This window comes from Amblyomma mixtum, chromosome 3 (genome assembly GCF_055824585.1).
Source record: "Amblyomma mixtum isolate Tamu chromosome 3, ASM5582458v1, whole genome shotgun sequence".
NCBI classification, from domain to species: domain Eukaryota; kingdom Metazoa; phylum Arthropoda; class Arachnida; order Ixodida; family Ixodidae; genus Amblyomma; species Amblyomma mixtum.
In genome coordinates this window covers 55,211,849-55,229,310 of record NC_143014.1, presented here as the reverse complement: position 1 = coordinate 55,229,310, position 17,462 = coordinate 55,211,849, and the positions used below count along the sequence as shown (strand labels likewise).

Here is a 17,462-nt window from a genome sequence, read left to right as displayed (position 1 = left end):
CGCGAGTGAGAGAGTTGGTGTCGACAAGCTGCCTCCCCCACCCCTCTTTTTCTTCTCTCCGGATTCCCGCCAGAAAATGCTGGGTTATTCGTGGTGTTGCATGGAAAATCGCAAAGGCGAGCGTTGCTTCATCTGATTTTGGTTCAACTAACACGCCCGAATGTGGGAAACAGTACCGGCAGAGTGTTGGCGTTGGACTTCACAGCGCCTTATCTTCACTGCTGTGTTGTTTGAATCTCCCTCATTGTTTATGTGCGTGCGTGCGCGCGCGCGCGTGTAGACCGAAGGGGTTTTACTGGCACCCCCGCTCAGCTTCGCATTGCGCGGGGCTCCTCGGCGTTGTTGTCTGACCGAGTAGGAATGCGGTCTTTGGCTCGCCTTTGTGCCGCCCTGCGGAGTTCATCGTCTCCCGTCACCGCGTAGACCCGAGGAGGAGGAGCGAGAGTCCGCCGCCGCTGAGGTGGCGGCGTCGTAAGTTTCGTGGCGGCGCCTGGTCGCCCACGCGAGCTCGTGCGAGCCGCTGGGTGAAAAGCGTGCCTGGGGTTGTTTCCCGTCGCCGAGCGGCATTGTCGACAGATCCGCGGACGGCGGCTAACGACGCCTACCGGTGGTAGCCTCCCGGCAGCCGTCTCGGGCTCTGCCTTTTGTGCTTCGCCGCTGTCCGCTAACGTTTTTGCCCTTCCCCTGAGAGGACCAGGAAGTGCCTGCCCGAGGGGTTCTTATTGTGAGGCTCGTGGCATTCGATAAACCTTATCGTACGGATTAAACTTCTCGCTTCCTTCTTCGTGAATTTTTCCTTTCTTTTTTCTTTTTTTTTTTGTGCGAGGACTCGCGCTTCAGCTGCGCGAACAGCTTGGCGCTAAATGCTAGTGTCGGACGCGTCTCAGGAACTAACGTACCAGCTTTAGGAACTGCGACCATTACGCGCTGTGTTCTTTGGAAAGTACTGCCGGGTGCAGAAGTGGTACTACATAACACTCGCGGCTGCATGGCTGGCGCCTTTCGGCGTGTACGCCAAGCTGGAGCGCCCCGCGTTGAAATGACGTGCCTCTGGATGAAAACGGTCGCCTTCTTCTCTGTATGGACAGTAGGCGCTGCTGGAAAGTGACGCGGCAGTCGTCTAGACGAAGCGCTAATGTCATACACCACTTTTGCTTCCGACAGTACATCGCTTTTGCATGAATGATTTGTGTTTCGAAATAATTGGCATGAGCAACGAATGACCGGTCAACATTAACACGAATTAATCACGTGGATGGCTTAGCTATGATTACCAAGTCCTGCGTCGACGTATACAGGGTCGATGAAGCCAGTCCTGGTGCCGTCTCGCCTTCGAGACCGATGCGGGAAAACCCGTCCCGTGGATTGCGAGCCTCCTTTTCGGCTGGTACGACGAAAGTGAAAAGCGCCGTCAGCAGAGCAGCGTGCCTGCTTTGTCGATGTCGTGTCCCGCGACTGATTGATGGAACGCGACTAGCCGGTTCTGCGGGGGCGGCGCCGCTGCCGGTCTGCGCGGCCCGAAAGCTCGCTACAGCGCGCCGCTGTCTGGGCGCGCGGTGAGACCACCGCGGTCATCGGGTGCGTCGGTCCTGAGCGCGTTGCCGTCGGGTCCTGCCGGGGTGAGCTGCCTCACCGGCGGCCCCCGCGACCGGCTCCTGCTTTGTCGCGCCACATTGTCTTCTGCGCGATGGGCGCTCGTACGTATGGAATCCCAATGCACGGTAACTGCGGGCAAGCGTAAAGGCGCGCTTGCAACAGTGCAGAATGCGTGTTTTGGACGCGCCGTAAATATTGGGGAAAGAGGGCTGGGAGAACTATGCGCGCCTTCACTCTTTTTCGACCGATTCACGAATGTACCGTGTTCCATGCAGATGTTACACGCGTAAAACTGAATTGCAGGCGGCTGCATAAAGCAGTACGCGTGCAGTTAATTCAAATCACCCAACCAACTTTACGCCGCGATGGCCCAGCTGCTTCGGCGTTAGATCCCGCATTTTGATCGGGGTGGAATGTGAGGCCCCTACGAGGCAGTACAACTTGCCTCGTAATGCCTCATAAAATGGATTGAAGGTGCGCCATGTGTTTCAGGTAAAAAGTTACTTAGCGTAAAAAGAACCAGAAGTAGCGCAGTTTTCATAAGGGCACATTGCAAAGACTTTTTTTGCGCTGTCATAGAAGCATACCTAATCCATGCCAAGTGTTCGCGCCGCCTCTCTTCAGGGCCAATGGCATGCCCAAGTTCGCGCAGCTGCGGCCACTGGTGGCGCGTGCGAGTGGCTCTCATACACCACGCTTCGAAAGGAAGCGTCGTAAGTACGTCCAGAATGCGGAGGTCGCGACATTTCTGGTTTGCTTTCACGCCTTGCAGCTTTATAGTCGAAACGGGGAAGCGTATGAGCAGCAGCAAATTCTGCTTGCGCTATACATAGTGATCACCAACATTACGGCTTCAGTTTCATTTCTGACACATATGGCATGCAGTTTCTCATGAAAACTTTTGCTCACGTTGCGTTGGACACCTGTACTTGGCGTTTTATCCAAGACTCTGCAATTTTTAAACATAGTCTTTTTGAGTTATAAGAGCGCTTTTTTTTTTCGGCATAGCATTGCCAGCGTCAAAGTACAGCTAAGGCGTGCTAATTATCAGGCTGATTAACCAATAATGAGTACTAAACTTTTAACAATTACTGTTAGGCACCTTAATTATTGAGAGGCATATAGCCCACCGTAAAGTAATATCCATATCAGTTTATAGCATTTCGAAAACCCGGTTACCCTCATCACTGTGGCCCAACAAATTTTGGCTGCATCGCGCCAAAAAACAAAACATGCGCTTGCGATAAGCTTGCAGGCAAAACAACCTCTCCAGTGCAGGTAACTCGTCGAAATGGCCAAAATTTGTTGGGCCACACCGCCGAGGGTAACCGCATTTTTGAGATTCTAAGAACCGATACGGATATTACTTATGATGTGCTTCACGCCTCTCAGTAATTAAGAAGCCTACCAATAATAGTTGGAAAGTTAACTATTCAATATTAGTTAACTAGCCTGCTGGTTAGCATGTCTTAGCTGTATACTGATGTACTACACCGCTGACAATGCTCTGCCGAAAAAAGCTCTCTTGTAATTCAAAAAGTCTATGTTTAAAGATAGCAGGAAGTCTTAGGTGAAACACCCTGCATATGCAAATGAAGTTCTGCCACAAAGAAAGAATTGGGCGGCTCTGTCCCTCATTTTCCTTTCGTTTTTGTCTTCTTTGCTAGCGTCTTCAGTTGTAGTCACTTCGGAAATTTAATGCCGAAGGCGTTTGCATGTGGCATCCACGTCGCCGCTGGCGGCCGCTCCTCCCGTCCCTTCTTCCCCCAGGCGACCGGAAAACACGCCGGGTGTATGTGTGTTTGCTCGGTGTTGCAAAACCTTTTTCGTAGAGCGCTGTCTTTTCGTGTCTGTAATTTCCCGGCTGCCAGACTTGAGTTGCGTTCGGCTGCCTTTCCTGGCCACTGTGTAACTTCACACGCGCTCGGGTCGTGACGTCATGTGGCAGTAGCCGTCCCCGAGCAGGACGGCCAGCCGCTTTGCACGGTCGTCGCGTGGTGCGGGTCTTCCTCGCTGGCGCGTGTGGAAACGGCGATTTCGTGCCTGCCGATTTCCATCTGCTCTGCCCCGGCACCAAGTTCCGGGAGTAGCACGGATCGCGCGAGCGACATCGCGTTCATCTCGTCTGACGTTCGAGTCTGCGTATGCCGTGCTGTGCGCGGAAGTGGAGCGCGGCCGAAACGGTGGTCTTTTATGCAACGGCGGCGTTACTGGCTTCCGTTGTGCGCTTCGTCCGAGACAGTCCGTAGCCGCCGTCGTGGTCGCAAAACCTGCCCCAATCAAAGTTCCAATTTGCTTTCTCGTGGCCCCGGGTGATTTCGCGCCAGAATCCAGCGCAGTGGGCGCGGCCCCGGGAATGATCGGAAAGCGCGAAATAAAAGTCGATGCTTGCGCGGCGCCGTAACGAGGCACGCTGTGGCAGCACTCGCTTCGACAAATGGGGCGTTTTTATTGCTCTTTCTTTTTTTCTTTTCCTGGCTCGCATACTCATTTTCCGTGAGCGCTTGTTTTTCGCTTCAGCTTCTGAGCGAATTTGCTCCTTTTTAAGCAATTATCCACGCATTGACTGCTTTGTATGTCGTGAGTTTTGTTTCGGGCGCGTACTCACTTGTCTGGATAAATTTGTTGCTTTTACGTCGTCGCTAGCTGTAGCGTGGCGAAACAGTGGATTCATTAGGAAAAACTGCATGCCAGCGCGCTCTGTCAGCAGATGTGCAGCACAGAGCGAAAGGGCGTCGGCACATCCGGCTGACCCATCTCGATGCTCGCCTTATCGCCGGCACCATCGAAGCCACACTGCTACCATCACTGCTCGCCAGAAGCGCTTGCAGAGCTTCAACCAAGGGTTTATACTGTTTTCCCGCGTCGTGCAGGAAAGCTGGCCTTCGGCTGCGTGCGGTTTCTTCTTGGTCAGTAATTGCACCATTTTCAGCCTGCGTGACCGCCGTGGTTTGCACTTCACTTGGTGGCGAGTTTGTTGCGCTATGGAGTATTATAATTTCTACTGCATCGGTTTGGCAAGTGCGGCCAAAAATTCACTTGGCTCAAGGGAACAAATGAAAAAGAGAATGGTATGCATGTATCTGCTGTGTTGTCTTTGCGATATAAATAGATGCTCAAAATATAACCGATCGAGGATGACTCAAGCAGAGACATTATTTTCTATGAAAAATTTGATTAACTTTGTTTGCTATATTGTTTCCTCCACTGTAAGAAAGCTGATTTGTGTGGAAGCAAGTGTTCATTTAGCTCGTTTGCTATGCCGTTGATCATATGTTTGTATCGTAAAGACAGTGCAGCCAATATATGCATGTTTTTTTTTTTTTCACGCGTTCCCTTTAGGCAAGCAAAATTTTGACCGCACTTGTGAAACCGATGCAGAAGCGTTTATGCTGCATAGCGCAACAAACTCGCTGCCGAGTGAAGCGCGAGCCACGGCGGTCGCGCTGATTGGAAACGGTGCCATTCCTGACGAAGCACTGAAAGCGCTCTTGGCGAGCAGTGATGGTGCCGGCGATAAGGCGAGCATCAGATCATCGAGATGGGTCACCCGAATGTGCCGACGCACCCTCGCTCTTATCTGCTGACAGGGCGCGCTGGCATGCAGTTTTGGACAGTTCGGCCACCGCTCGCGGGCTCCGTTTTACTTTGGGTGCACCTGTAGTACAGTGGCGAGCTTGGTTGGCCAGGCTTGAGTTTGAGTGGGCGTGGTGATGTGGTGGGACGGTCCGGCTCGCCCCACTTGGGGATATAACGCGGTCCTACCGGATTACACCTGGCGACCACCTCGAAGCATTGCAGTCAGCTGGCAGTTAGCGGTGTCCACCCGTCTCACGGGCGGTCTCCGTTTCTTCCCCATCGTCGCCTGGTTCGGACAACCTGTCGGCGGTTCCCAGTGAAAAGATTGGGTCTGCACACTCCGTGCCGGTTTCTTGTCGCATCCAGGCCGATGTTGGCGCTGCTGCCGGTGCACGTGGGGAGAAACGGCGCTAACAGGTTTGGGAGCGGCCCGCTCTGGTGGCCGTGTGCACTCGACCGCGGGGAGGTCACACGCCGGATGCTGGCGCCCCTTGCATCGAGCGCACTCCGTCGCTGACCCAAACACGCGTGTCGCTTACGTTGTGCCGCCGTGCTCTCGAAATAAGGTGCACCGGGGTGCGGGGATGGCTAAGGGAGGGCGTGAGCAGCGGCTGAGACACGGGGCTGTCGAAGAGAAACGCCGCGTCCTCTGGGCGTTGCCTGGCAGGAGGCCCCGCAGTGGGTGACTCAACCGCGCGCACTGAGAAAGCAAACGCGTAAAATGAGCGGGTGTGTACGTATCGGTCTTGTCCGTAGCCGGTGAGGTTTTCTATTTCTAAATCCACCGGTCCTTTCGACGGGCCCGGCCCGCTCGTTAAATGCGGCGCGAGTACGCGACACGCCAAAATATGCGGGCGTTCACATATACGGGGAAGCAGTCGCATGACGCATGTTTTATGCGTCGCCTGGGCGCTTCTCGTCCGACTCATGACAGGCGACGATGCGACCGAGGAACGCCTGCTTCGGGGCCACATTTCCGGGGAATTTTTTGCTGGGCGGGCGTCTGGGGCACGCACGCGCGCAGCCAAGACTCGAGCGCATCTCCATGCGCATTCGTCATCCGCGCCACGGCTGTCGCGGCGAGGTTTTCCCGAGGCGCGGGAAGGTGCGGCTGCATGGTGCCTCGTCTGCGCCACATCGCTTGCAGCCTGGTTGGAAACTGCTTTCTCGAGTGCGCTGATATTACGCGAATATTACAATATTACTCGCCTGGCCACGAACGCGCTGTGTCTTGGGAAAGAAACCCTGACTTGGCTACCCGCCTCTTGCGCCTTGCTGTGTTCAGACGTGCGCACTTTTCACTACGTATTTATTATTAGCTGATTGTAGCTCCATTCTTAACGGTACTGTCTATAGCCACTGCCTGACTTGTTCAAAGTCTAAATGGGTACCGTCAAGCTTTTACCGTCAAGCGGTAACAATATGTGCATCGGGGGTACACTTGGCAATGCGTGTTAGTGGGAATGTATTTACCTTGTCACGATTCCTAATCAAAAGAGGCACCCGCCGCGGTAGCTTGTATATAGTTGGTTATAGTATATAGCGGCTAAGGCGTTCGGCCCAAGGTCGCCGGTTCAAATCCCGGCCGCATTTCGATGGAGGCGACATCCAAAAGGCGCCCGTGTGCTGCGCGATTTAAGAACCGGAGATGGGTGATACGATTTCGGAGCCCTCTACTTTAGGATCCTGAGCCCCCACGTGCCATTATCGAAAGAGGTGAAAACATTTCACATGATGAGAGCGGAATAACGAACCGACCGTGTATCGCCTAGAACTTTGCGCGCGAGATGCGTTAGGAGAGGGAGCGAGTGAGAAGCGCGTTTGTCAATAATTCAGTTCTTTCAAAGGGTGTTGCTTCGCCCCGAGTGCGACGTTCACGTGTCGTCAGTTTATTATCCACAGGTCGCGGCATACTAATAAAAAAGGCTCGGCCAGTAGCGTTGTTCGTGCTTAAAAAAACCTGGTCTTCGGGACGAGTATATCTTTAGTCGCACTGAGTAGCGTTACGCATCTCGAGTTCGCGCTACCGCGTAACACCGCGGAAGTAATTCCCATTGGTGAAGAAAAACTGCGCGAGAACCGCGAACCAGTGCCTTTTCGCTGCGTGCCCCTGCTTCCGTCCTTCCCAGCGAAAAGCCGCAGACTTGTCTGGCGCAGCGTCTTAATTTTTATTCTAAACTACGCGTCTAACACACTGCGTGAGAGATAAATGAAAAGGAGGGGAGTACGTCTCGGGGAGTGGGAACAGACTCAGCGTGGAAATTCGTGCGGGCAGTCGTCGCGGGGCCCACGTAGAGAGAGAGCCAGCGCGTGCTGAGCCGGCGGTCAGCGCATGCACAGGCTTTGCGGAGAGGTGGACGGGGGTTGCTATCTCGCTCCTCCGGTGTTCTTGGGAAATCGGCCGGCCGGCCGCCGTGTAATGAGAGCCATCTCGGGACCGTCTCCGCAGGCGAACAATGGCGGAAGCCGGTGGCGCTTAATTCGTTTGACCCACAGTGTCGATGCCCCGCGGCGGCTCCATTCGGGCCCGTGGCGCATGGGCGCGCGCGGGTCTTTTTTCTTCTCTCTGGCTTGCGCACTGGAACATGACGAGCTTCGCATTCACGCCCTGCTGGTTTCGAGGAAACGCCGCCGCCGCCGAGTAGTCGGCACGTAAGAGCGGCTTGTCCCGATACGTTACACGCTCCCTTCCGCGGACGTAACACGCTTGCGTCGAGCTCCTCCTTCTGCGAGCGCCGGCGTGCTGCCTGTGCCTTTATTTCTTTTTTTTTTTCTATCCTTAAGCTGTTTCGATACTCATTCTCCTTAAATCAGGGTTTGCGCCGTGCGGCGGTACGAGGCTGTGCTGCCCCGTTGTTCTCGGCACAAAATGGATTTTCGTTAAACCGTGACCGGCGAGGAACAGAAATATGCGGGGATCGGGCTCTCGGGTACACAGCGGCCGCTGCGGCGACGTCGCGACGTCTAAGCATTGCCCTGGTTGCGTATCTGTGTCAGCGTCTCGAGGTGTGCCCGCGTTTATTTATTTTTCCCCTGGTCCGCGCTTCGGTGCGCGTGTGGCTCGCACGCGAGCCTTGGGGTCGCTTCGTCGGGGCTACTTAAACCGATTTGTGCTGCATTCGTATGGCGCGCCTACTACGCCGCGTCGCTTCTGAGATGTTGCGCGGCTGATTCACGAGTGCAGCGGCATATTATGTAATCTCGGAACAGAGCCACAGAAAGCCAGGTGTTCATACTGCCACGACGGTCTCTCTCTCTCTCTCTGTGGGAGACATTTTCGTAATCCTGATCGTTTTTCCTCATCGCTGCTGAACGACGTTTCCGCGCGCTTGGCAGCGTTATTGGTATTTGTTCTGTTCTCATCGTTTGTGACCATTAGAGGAGCAGATTGGCCTTGGTGTATGCTTGATTGTTTACCGAATTTGCAGTTCTGCGGGGCCATTTGAGGGGCTAAACTGCAGCTAATATGTCACAGAGACTGGTGGAACTGCATCGTGCACCGGGTCTTAAAAGGCCGCGACCGCTACTTTAAAATCCGATTATTCAACCGTCGAGACCCTTGCGCGGTTTGCGTGAACTCGGGACGCCCCTTTTTTCTCATCTGATATCCAGCTTGTCCAGTTACCACTGATGCGGGTGTCGCGATACGCCTGCCAGTGATCGCAAAGGCACAGCCGTCACCTTTCGAGCTTCCATGGCTCGCGCGGCATTTCCTGCGCGCGGGTGGGGAGCGAGGCACTGTTCGAGAAATTGTTCTTCGCGTCGCCGGATGCCCTTGGCGTGCTCGCGGCTTTAGGCGATGGCACGAGGTCTCTGTCGGCCTCGACGCACCGCCGTCCTCGACTGGACGTGCGTGGACGGCGATGGCCACGCTTGCACACGCCGTTCATTGGCGACCCTGGTTGTTCGCAGCGGATCGCTTCCCTCTCGCGTCGCCCCGGTCTTCCAAACACGGCACGCCGGCCGGCGTTGTTCAGAGTTTCTCGGTGGTAGCCCTTTGTCTTTTGCGTGACATTGTTTTTGGGGATTCGGAGCGTTGTTTCTGGTGTCCTCGTGTTTTCGTCCGTGCGCTCACCCACGTGTGCAGCGTCTTTTCGTGCAAACAGAGAAGCGAGAAAGAGCGCATTCAATTCAGGCTACTCCAAACAACGAAACCTTCCTTGAGGCGCTCGCTGCTTGGCGAAAGCGGAAGTGGACTGGCAGCGTAATCGGCGTGTCCTGCTTGCTAGATGGGAGGAAAGGAGCGTCTCTTGCGCCGGTGCTCGCTGTGCGAGTCGCTCCCGCGCGAGTTGACTCGCGTGACATTTTCAATTAGGGCCGCCATCGAGTATCCGCGCTGGATTGGCGGTACGAATTGCAGCGAGCGATTTGTGCGAACGGCTCCCGTGCAGCTGGCCCCAACGGGAGCGCACTACTGTCGGCCCTTGTCGGTCCCCGTCCTGGCCTAGTTTACAGCGGCGCCGCACAAATATGCCACCTGTGCTTGGCTGATCTGTCATGGTTTTTCTGAATGCTTGGTTCTTTCAAATACGGTTCGTGTAATTAGATGTTTCCTGTATCGGTGGTTTAACTGAAGAGCGAAGTTCGCGACCAGTTCGCATCTATTTCTTTTTTTTTTCTTTTTTGTGCGAGATCTGGTTTCTCAGCTCTAATGGTTGTGGTAGCATGAGTTACTGAGGTTTTACTGCAGCCTTGACGAGACTGAAAACAGGTCCTTTTTTTTTGTGCGTGCACACAAACCCTCGCATATTCAACGCGAACTTGGTACCGGCAAGTATACTGCTGCTGGCCGTGCATTCTTGATACAAAACGTGCAGTACAGCTGGCCTTTTTTCAAATTCGTATGGGCGCTTCGTTTTTTTTTTTTTTCTAAAGCTTCACGCGACATTATGGCGTCCCGCCTGTTTATTGTCTAGCGGTTCGTGCAGAATGACCTCAGAATAGTTCGCACCACCGAAGGCGGGCTCCGTCTCGCCTTTCGCGTCCACCTAAAGGCTGTTGCCGCCACGATAACAATTCGAAACTTCGGCATCGATATGCGCTGAGCAGCATAACACCTCGGCCGAAGTTGCGGCACGCGGGCGAATGGCGCTTTGTTCAGTGCCCGAGTCAATCGCGAGCGCGAGCCCGGCTGCCCGAACACTTTCGCTCGTGTGGCGAGATTCGTGGTCAGTGGCTGGCCGCTTGATCGTTCATTGAAAAGAAAATGGGTCATCGCTCTGGACGCGCGCAATCGTTGGCCGGGGCCCCTTCCCGCCCTTGCGGCGACTGCCTCGGGGCTTTGGCAGTGATGGTGTGCGCTGGCCTTGAGCGGGCAATGGCTCAACGAGCCGCGATGGTATAACGGTATAACACCCAATGGGGCTGTCGTGCATGCGGCAGGGTGTGGCGAGGCAGCCGGGCAGAATGAGCGATTCGTCCTGGCCGCCGTTGCCTTCGGCCGCTGCTTTCCTGGTTCTAGAACACTGGCTGAGAGCGATAGGGATGCCCCTTTTGCGTGTCTCCTATCCCCGCTGCCCCTGACGTCGGCAGCTAATGGCCTCGGGCGGGCGACGCGCCGAGCCTGGCGTCCCCCCTTCGGTCTCCCTCCGCGCGTGCTGCTGTTATTCCCGCGGGACATTTCGACTGGAATTAGGGTTACGCGTCGAGGACGGCGACAGTGGTACGCCCCGCGCTGGCGGGCGCTGCCGGGGCGCCCAGGAAACGCGGTCGGCGGCGCGGCAGAAACAAGGTGCACAATTGCGCCACGAGCGCGCCCGTTCTCCCCGACGGCCGGGTCAAGGCCTTCTCTGTCGGCGAGGCCTTCGAGCGAGCGCGGATTCGGAGGCAGCGGCTGCTGCCGCGGCATTCCTGGACCCGGTCGCGGTGGACAGCCCAGCGGTCATCTGACACCTGCCTTTCACTCGTGTGTGCCTTTGAATGCCTTGAGACGCCGTCGTTCGACCGGAGGACGCGCTTTTTTCGTACGTGTGCGAGAGAGAGGCGGTTGAACGCAAGGCCGGGAACAAAACGATCCGCGAGTCGAAAACAGCGTCACACTGATCCTCGCCTCCTTGGATGACGTCCCATTATTCCGGACGCGCCAAGGATGCGCGCCTCTACGCGGTGTCTCCCGGCCTTTCTCGCGCCATCGGAGGCTGGTCGCCTCCCTTGCAGCGGTGCTGCAGCTCCGAGATGGGTGGCCCGATCCGGAAGCGGCGCGAGCGAGCGACTTGGACGCAGAATCGTTGGACCGTGCCAAGCGGAACGCCTGCCGCAGCGCGTGGTCGCCGCCTGTCCGCGGGCTGCTCGCGTGCGCCTCAGCGCCTGGCATGGAGGGGGAGTGGGGACAGTCGCCTGGAATATGTGCGCGTGCAGCCGTCTGGTCCAGCCGAATGAAATGCGCGACCGCGCGCCGTTGGTGGAGTTTTTAACTGAGGATTTTCGACTTCGCGGCAGTTTAGGCGACGCGAAGCTCCTCTAGCGCGCCGCGTCTGTGCGCGCGCTACGTTGTTGCCTGAGTCGGTGGGGCGGTTGCGATCTAAGGAAAGGCGCGGTACAGTCGCACTCACTGTGTACACCTGAATTGACACTGTGGTGGCAAAAAGCGCGTTCGACCCTCTTGAACACGTGCACAGAACATGGCCAAGGCGCTCTTGTCGAGGGACTTTCTTTGTTTTACGCATGCCTTTCATTGTTGGGAAGGTAGCTGTTACTTAGAGGCCTCTCATTTTGTTGAGTTCTGTACTCGTATTGATTCTACAAGGAAGTTTTTCATTCTGCATGTCAAGTGTGCAAAGCTGTTCGTTGCTTGTGAGATATTAGTTTAGTTTCAACACATTTTGCAAATACTGATTCCTCGCCAGGTGCAGTCGAGCGTCCGTAATGGAAGGTCGGTAAACGCAGTCAGCGCTGCGGTCGCACTGAGAGAGAGAGAGAGAGAGTTACGGTGTTTGCCTCTTGTTCGATCAGTGTGGCTGGCAAACGGCGCCAGGTGGCTTGCGCGGTGTGTGCAGAGGTCGTGCCAAAACGGGTAATCGCGCAGCTTACAAGCGATCGTGAGGGAGCAGCTTGCTAGGTGGGCGATTATCGAGGTTGGCAACACTGGTGAGCATACTTTCGAGCCGAGTAAGTCGCTCAAGCTCGAGAAGTAAATCAGCCGCTTAAGTGTAGTTTTCCCGAGATATCTGGCGCGATGTCGTGTTGTACTCCCAGAAATGCCCCCCCCCCCCCCCCCCCTTCCTCCGGCATGACTGCGCGCCAAAGTATCGACATAGCGCGCCCCGAGATCGAGTCATGCGTTCGCCTGTTTTGATTTGCCATACTGCCGGCCGTGTTGTTGCCGACAGGTTAGTCTTGGCGACTTATTGTCGTGTATGAATAGTAGCGGTCGAGCCGTTTCAGGACTCCTTTGTGCAGTGCAGAGAGCCACATCGCATTGAGGTGGACATGCAGTGTTTCTCTCTTTTTTTGCTTGCTTCAGGAGTCGCGCGACCGCTACCGTTCGGAAGGATCAGTTAGTCATCGTGTTCAGCTTCTTCGTGGGCACATCGTCTTTCGTAGTCACAGTAAGCCTTGCGTTGTGCACGGTTGCGCTGTCCTGTCACCTCTACTGCAGTAGCGTTGCTTCGTTATGTTGGCAGAAGTAGGAGGTAGGGTGATATATTGTGGGACAAAACATGACTGTAGGTCAGTCAGATCGAACGGCTATCCGTAACTTGCAGGTTGGGAGTGAAGTCAAGCCCAATTTAAACTTTTTAAAATGGCGAGCATCAGTGTGAGCGAAACACGCGGTGCCATCGCTGGTCCCACCCGTGCACACTTTAAATAGCCCTAGTCACGAGAAGCCTGTCATGCGTGCGCGTGTAGCAGTGGGCCACCTTGCAGCAATGTTCTGCTTAACTTCTCTGGCCGTTGTTGACTTCCCAATCTGTGCGGCAACGACAGGTGTCTAAACTACTGCTATGAGCACGCCCGCAGCGGGTATATCCTTTATCTGCAGTCGCAGCATCCACCTGTTGCTACCGTGACACGCGCTCCTGTTGTGGCTTTTTCAGTTGTTCCACTAGCGCGCTGCAACGTTGCATCGTGCAGCAAATTTCTTCACGAGGCACTTTCGGCTTGGCGGTGCGTTCGTGCAACATGTCCACGAATAGAGGTGTGCTCGCTGTGATGGGTCCGCGGCTTCGGAGTGCGCATACCGTGGGCAGAAGCGGCTGCTGGCTCCGAAGGCACAACCGTTTCGGCGAACAGGGCGGCGTCGTGTCGTGGGCCAGCTTCGCCAGAATGGAGTTGCGCAAGCATATGCGCGACCAGTCAGTGGCCCGGAGTGAGCGAGATCCGCCGGTGGGGCCCCTGGAAGGGGGAAGCGGTATCGTGCCTGTCGCTCCGCGTTGTCAGCGTGCGAAAAGCCCGTTCGCGGCTCCCCTGACACCGCTCGCTGGGCCCCCGCAACGCGGAAGTCCCTCGCCTTGTCCTCTGCACCGGAAGACGCCGACGCGTTCTCAGCCCCCGGCGGACGACGCCGTTCGCTTTCTTCGCCCGGGGGGAGCGCTGATTGCGCGGCGAGGCTCGATTGGTGCCAATAACACAGCTGCCCTGGCGCGATTGCGGTCGATAGCGCCGCGAGCGGAACGGCCGCCGTGGACGTTCGCTGGTGGCCCTTCTGAGCTCCGCCCATTGTGAGAGCAGGAGCAGCACCCCTGCCGAAACGCTGCTCTGTCCGGTCAGAGGGGCCGGTTGTGGATCTACTACTTTTAGCCACTGGGAGTTATCGAGCAGTCCCACTGTCGGTGTCCTTCTGCAGAGTCTTGTGCACACTGGCCCTCGTTAGCTGGTCGCTGCCGAGATCCGCAGCCTAGCGCGTGTTCGCACTTTTCGCTGGGTGTCGCCGCCACTGTTGCAACCGGCAGGGGCATTTGCAGGCCTACCCGTGCATATCAGGTTTGTCGGTCCAAGGTGGTTGCCGTACGCGGCACCATCCTCGCCGCCCTTGGCTCATTCTCGTAAGGGCAGCTGGCGCCGCGCCGGCTTCAATGAGGCCCATTTCAACGAGGCCGTAGTAATCGCACGCGGCGCTGGCTTTTCAAGGCGGGTCGGCCTTTGTTGTCGGCCGCTCGGATGTTTTCTTTCGGTCGCCTCGTCACATTCAGGTAGTCCTCCCGTGCACGGCCGCGCTGTCGTCGTCCGCCTGCTCCGGAATACGCGAAACAATGGTCTCTGTGCGACTGCTTGCGCATACGCTGCTGCCGCCGTTGCTGCGACGTCGTGTGACGCAAAGGGCAATCAAAGCAAACCTTTATAAGCCCGGCGGGCACATTTCCTCTTACCGCAGGGCCGCTCGTGGTTGCGCACCGAGCATGATTGGAGGTCATTTGACTCATTTGCTAAAACAGCGGGGCCCCGTGGTGTCGGTGCACCCTCGCGCCGTCGTCCATTCAGGGCGCGCGGTACTGCGGGTGCGAGAACTCGGACACTTGCGCAATGCTTGCTACAGCTCACGTAATGACGCCTCGCGGCAGTATTACGCCTATAGACGCGCGGTCCGAAAGGTGGGCTTGGCTCCCGTGACATTTGTTCTGAGTTCCCGCAAGAGACGTACCTCGGGTGTCAGCTCTGCAAAGGCTCCTTAGGAGTGCGCGCTTTCATTCACTTCGTGTCTCCATTGGCCTATACGGTGGCCTTTTCATCTGTCGATTCGACTTACGCGGTTTTCTTGCGTTCCCGCTCATCGTCAGCTCGTGCTTATGAGGGAGAGAAGGCGGGGGTGGGCGGCAGCTCGCCTCGGGGCTAGTGTGACGCCCGATGTTCGGGCGCACCTCTGTCCGCGTTTGGCGCCGTTTTATTCGACGGCCTGCTAGTGTTCGTCGCGTCCCTTATCACGTTCGGCGGGGCGTCGGCAAGAGGCGCCTGGACTGACAGCACTTCGCCGCCTGCTTTTTCGCCCCAAAAGGAACAGGTGCGCAATCAACAGCTCACGAGAAGGAATTGAGTCGAAATTGTGTCGCGCTTTAGTGTGCACTACTGCCTTGATTCTCTCGTATTTTTTTGAAACGCTAAACTATGAGGCCTTGCAAACGCGCTTGACCGCAGACGTGTTCGGTGAAGTTGTGTATGCTTTTTCGGCGGGGCCATGGGCCGGTGGCGTGTGTCGACGGCAACGGGCTCCGCTGGGCGACGGATTTGCCGCGCGCGCCTGGGAAACGAGGCTGCCTCTGCCGCGGGCGGCTGACTAGCAGCCCCTTCGGCGGCGCTCACCCGCAACGTTCTACTTAATCAGGAATGCTGGGCCGCCGTCGTCGACGCACGAGGGGTACGCGGGCAGGGCGCCCGTCGACTGGCGGGCAAGGTTGCTGTCGCAGTACGGCCGGTTCTCACGTCACTTTGGGCTCCCAGGCCGCTCGCGGCTGTGGTAGCGCGTTTATTCTTTATTTCTTCCCGCGTGCGTGCGCGAATGTCGGTTGCTATTTCTTACTCCCGCTGCCGCGCGGAACAAAGCTGCACGTTGCCAGCCGGCCAACGCCCGATTGCCCACACGTGCGTGGCTTCTCCGGATTCCTCAGGCATCTTGTACGAGCTAGTGATTTGTCAACAGTGTCCCTCCCTGCCCTCGGTCCACTTGCTTTTGTCTCCGGCGGTAATCGTGGGCGGTGTTCGCGAATGACGCATTCGCACTCTCTGCATGTGTGTTCGTCACTGCGCGCCCCAAATGTTCGCTTCTTAGTCCGTGTTCCCTTACTTTTATAGCTCTCAACTTTTCAACTTACTTCCATCGAGTTCGTGCATATAAGCCGCGTTCGGTTGCGTCTGTTGATGAACGAAGTAAGTTCTAATTGAGGTAGCAGTTCGTAAATGTCACTGTGCTGCGCGCAGTCGTTTTCTATTGCACCACCTTTGAGAACAGGCGGGAAAAGAGGGGCCTTGACTGCATGAGCTGCGCCTCATGCGCAATGACTTGTTCCTCCGGTCTCGCGTGTTCTGGCGCGGGGACGCAGCCACAGCAGTCGTGCGTTAATTGCTTCCTCCTCGGAGTTCCCGGCAGGGTAGACTGAACCACGTGTGCTGGGGCTCTGTATACCCGGTCCCTTTCTGCCTTGCAAACCGCACAGTGCCAGAGCGACCGTTTTGTTAGCGATGCGTTCTTTTGCGACGCGAGGGATTTTTTTTTTTTTCCTGAACGGTCTTCGACTGTCGTGCATGCGGTGCGCGTTTGAGAACCCAGAGCTCTTCCTTCGCGTCGTATCTCGTTCCCGCCAGTTTGGATCGTAAGAAAAGAAGAATAAAGGCAAAAAAAAAAAAAAAACGTAACGCTATCTGAGCGTTTGCGGAATTTAAGCGGGCCGCTCGATTGGTATTGCGCTCACGTTTGCGTTAGTACTAACCAGGGCAAAATCTCTCCGGCGCGAGATTGGTCGACGTTGCACGACTTCCGAAGCAGCGATTCCGATCGCCTTCATCTCCATTTGCGGGGAACGCGCGCTCTCTCGTGCGCCTTCCGCTGCTGACGTTTTGCGTGCGGCGCTGGCGAGCTGCTTTCCTTCAGCGCGAGCTTTGCGAACTCGGCGCGCGCGAATCCAGAGAGCGACGATAAGCCCGCGGGGAAGAACGCGCCGCCTATCTGGTGCGGCCCGCGGCGCTGCGTGAATGTGTAACTGAGCGCGAGCGACTGCTGCAGAGAGAGCCAAGGCTTTTGCATAATTCTCTGCGCGCGCCTCTCTTTGGTTAGACGCTGAAGGTGCGCGTAGTGCAGAGCGCTGTAGTTTCGTGGTGCACGTTCCCGCTTCTGGGGACGGCGCGACTGGGAGAGCGTGTGCCGGGCGTCACCGCCTCGCGTGTTTCGTCGGTAACCCACTTTGTGTCCTTCCCCGGCGCCTGAAGGATTCCGTTGGGCCGCGAGCTTCGCGTGCCGCCGCTGCGCTGATGTGTCTTGCGAGGATGGCGGGGCCGTTGTATTGATTTGGCGGCGTCCATTCAACTGCAGCGACCCGCTTTTTCCTCGATCCTCGGACTCGAAACTAGACCCAACGCGTCTTAGCGATCTTGGGACCCCGTGCGCGCTTGCTTGTTTTCGCCTGTTGAAATTGATGCGAACATTTGTGCTAGATTAAAGGTCAGCCAAACACCGCGCGCTCACATGTAGCATTGCGCTGCTTTCCGTGGTTTAATTTTGGTCTAGTTATCCCTCCACAGCGGCCGGATTTGGATGGACTGGAATAACGCGGAGCCCTCCCTTTGACCTCCATTTCTGTCGCAAGCTAGGCAAACCGATTATATAGTGACACTATTTCCACTGCGCCCTGGTGAGAGCT

The 17,462-nt window shown here is 56.3% G+C and overlaps 2 protein-coding genes across 4 annotated transcripts in view; one reads left to right on the top strand and one right to left on the bottom strand.

Moving 5' to 3' along the window:
- Positions 1-17,462, top strand: part of Rab3GAP1 (RAB3 GTPase activating protein subunit 1) — a 254,447-nt gene that overhangs the window by 52,586 nt on the left and 184,399 nt on the right. The gene's annotated exons all lie outside the window — the stretch shown is intronic.
- haf (leucine-rich repeat and fibronectin type-III domain-containing protein hattifattener) overlaps positions 1-17,462 on the bottom strand; it is a 35,355-nt gene that overhangs the window by 7,479 nt on the left and 10,414 nt on the right. The gene's annotated exons all lie outside the window — the stretch shown is intronic.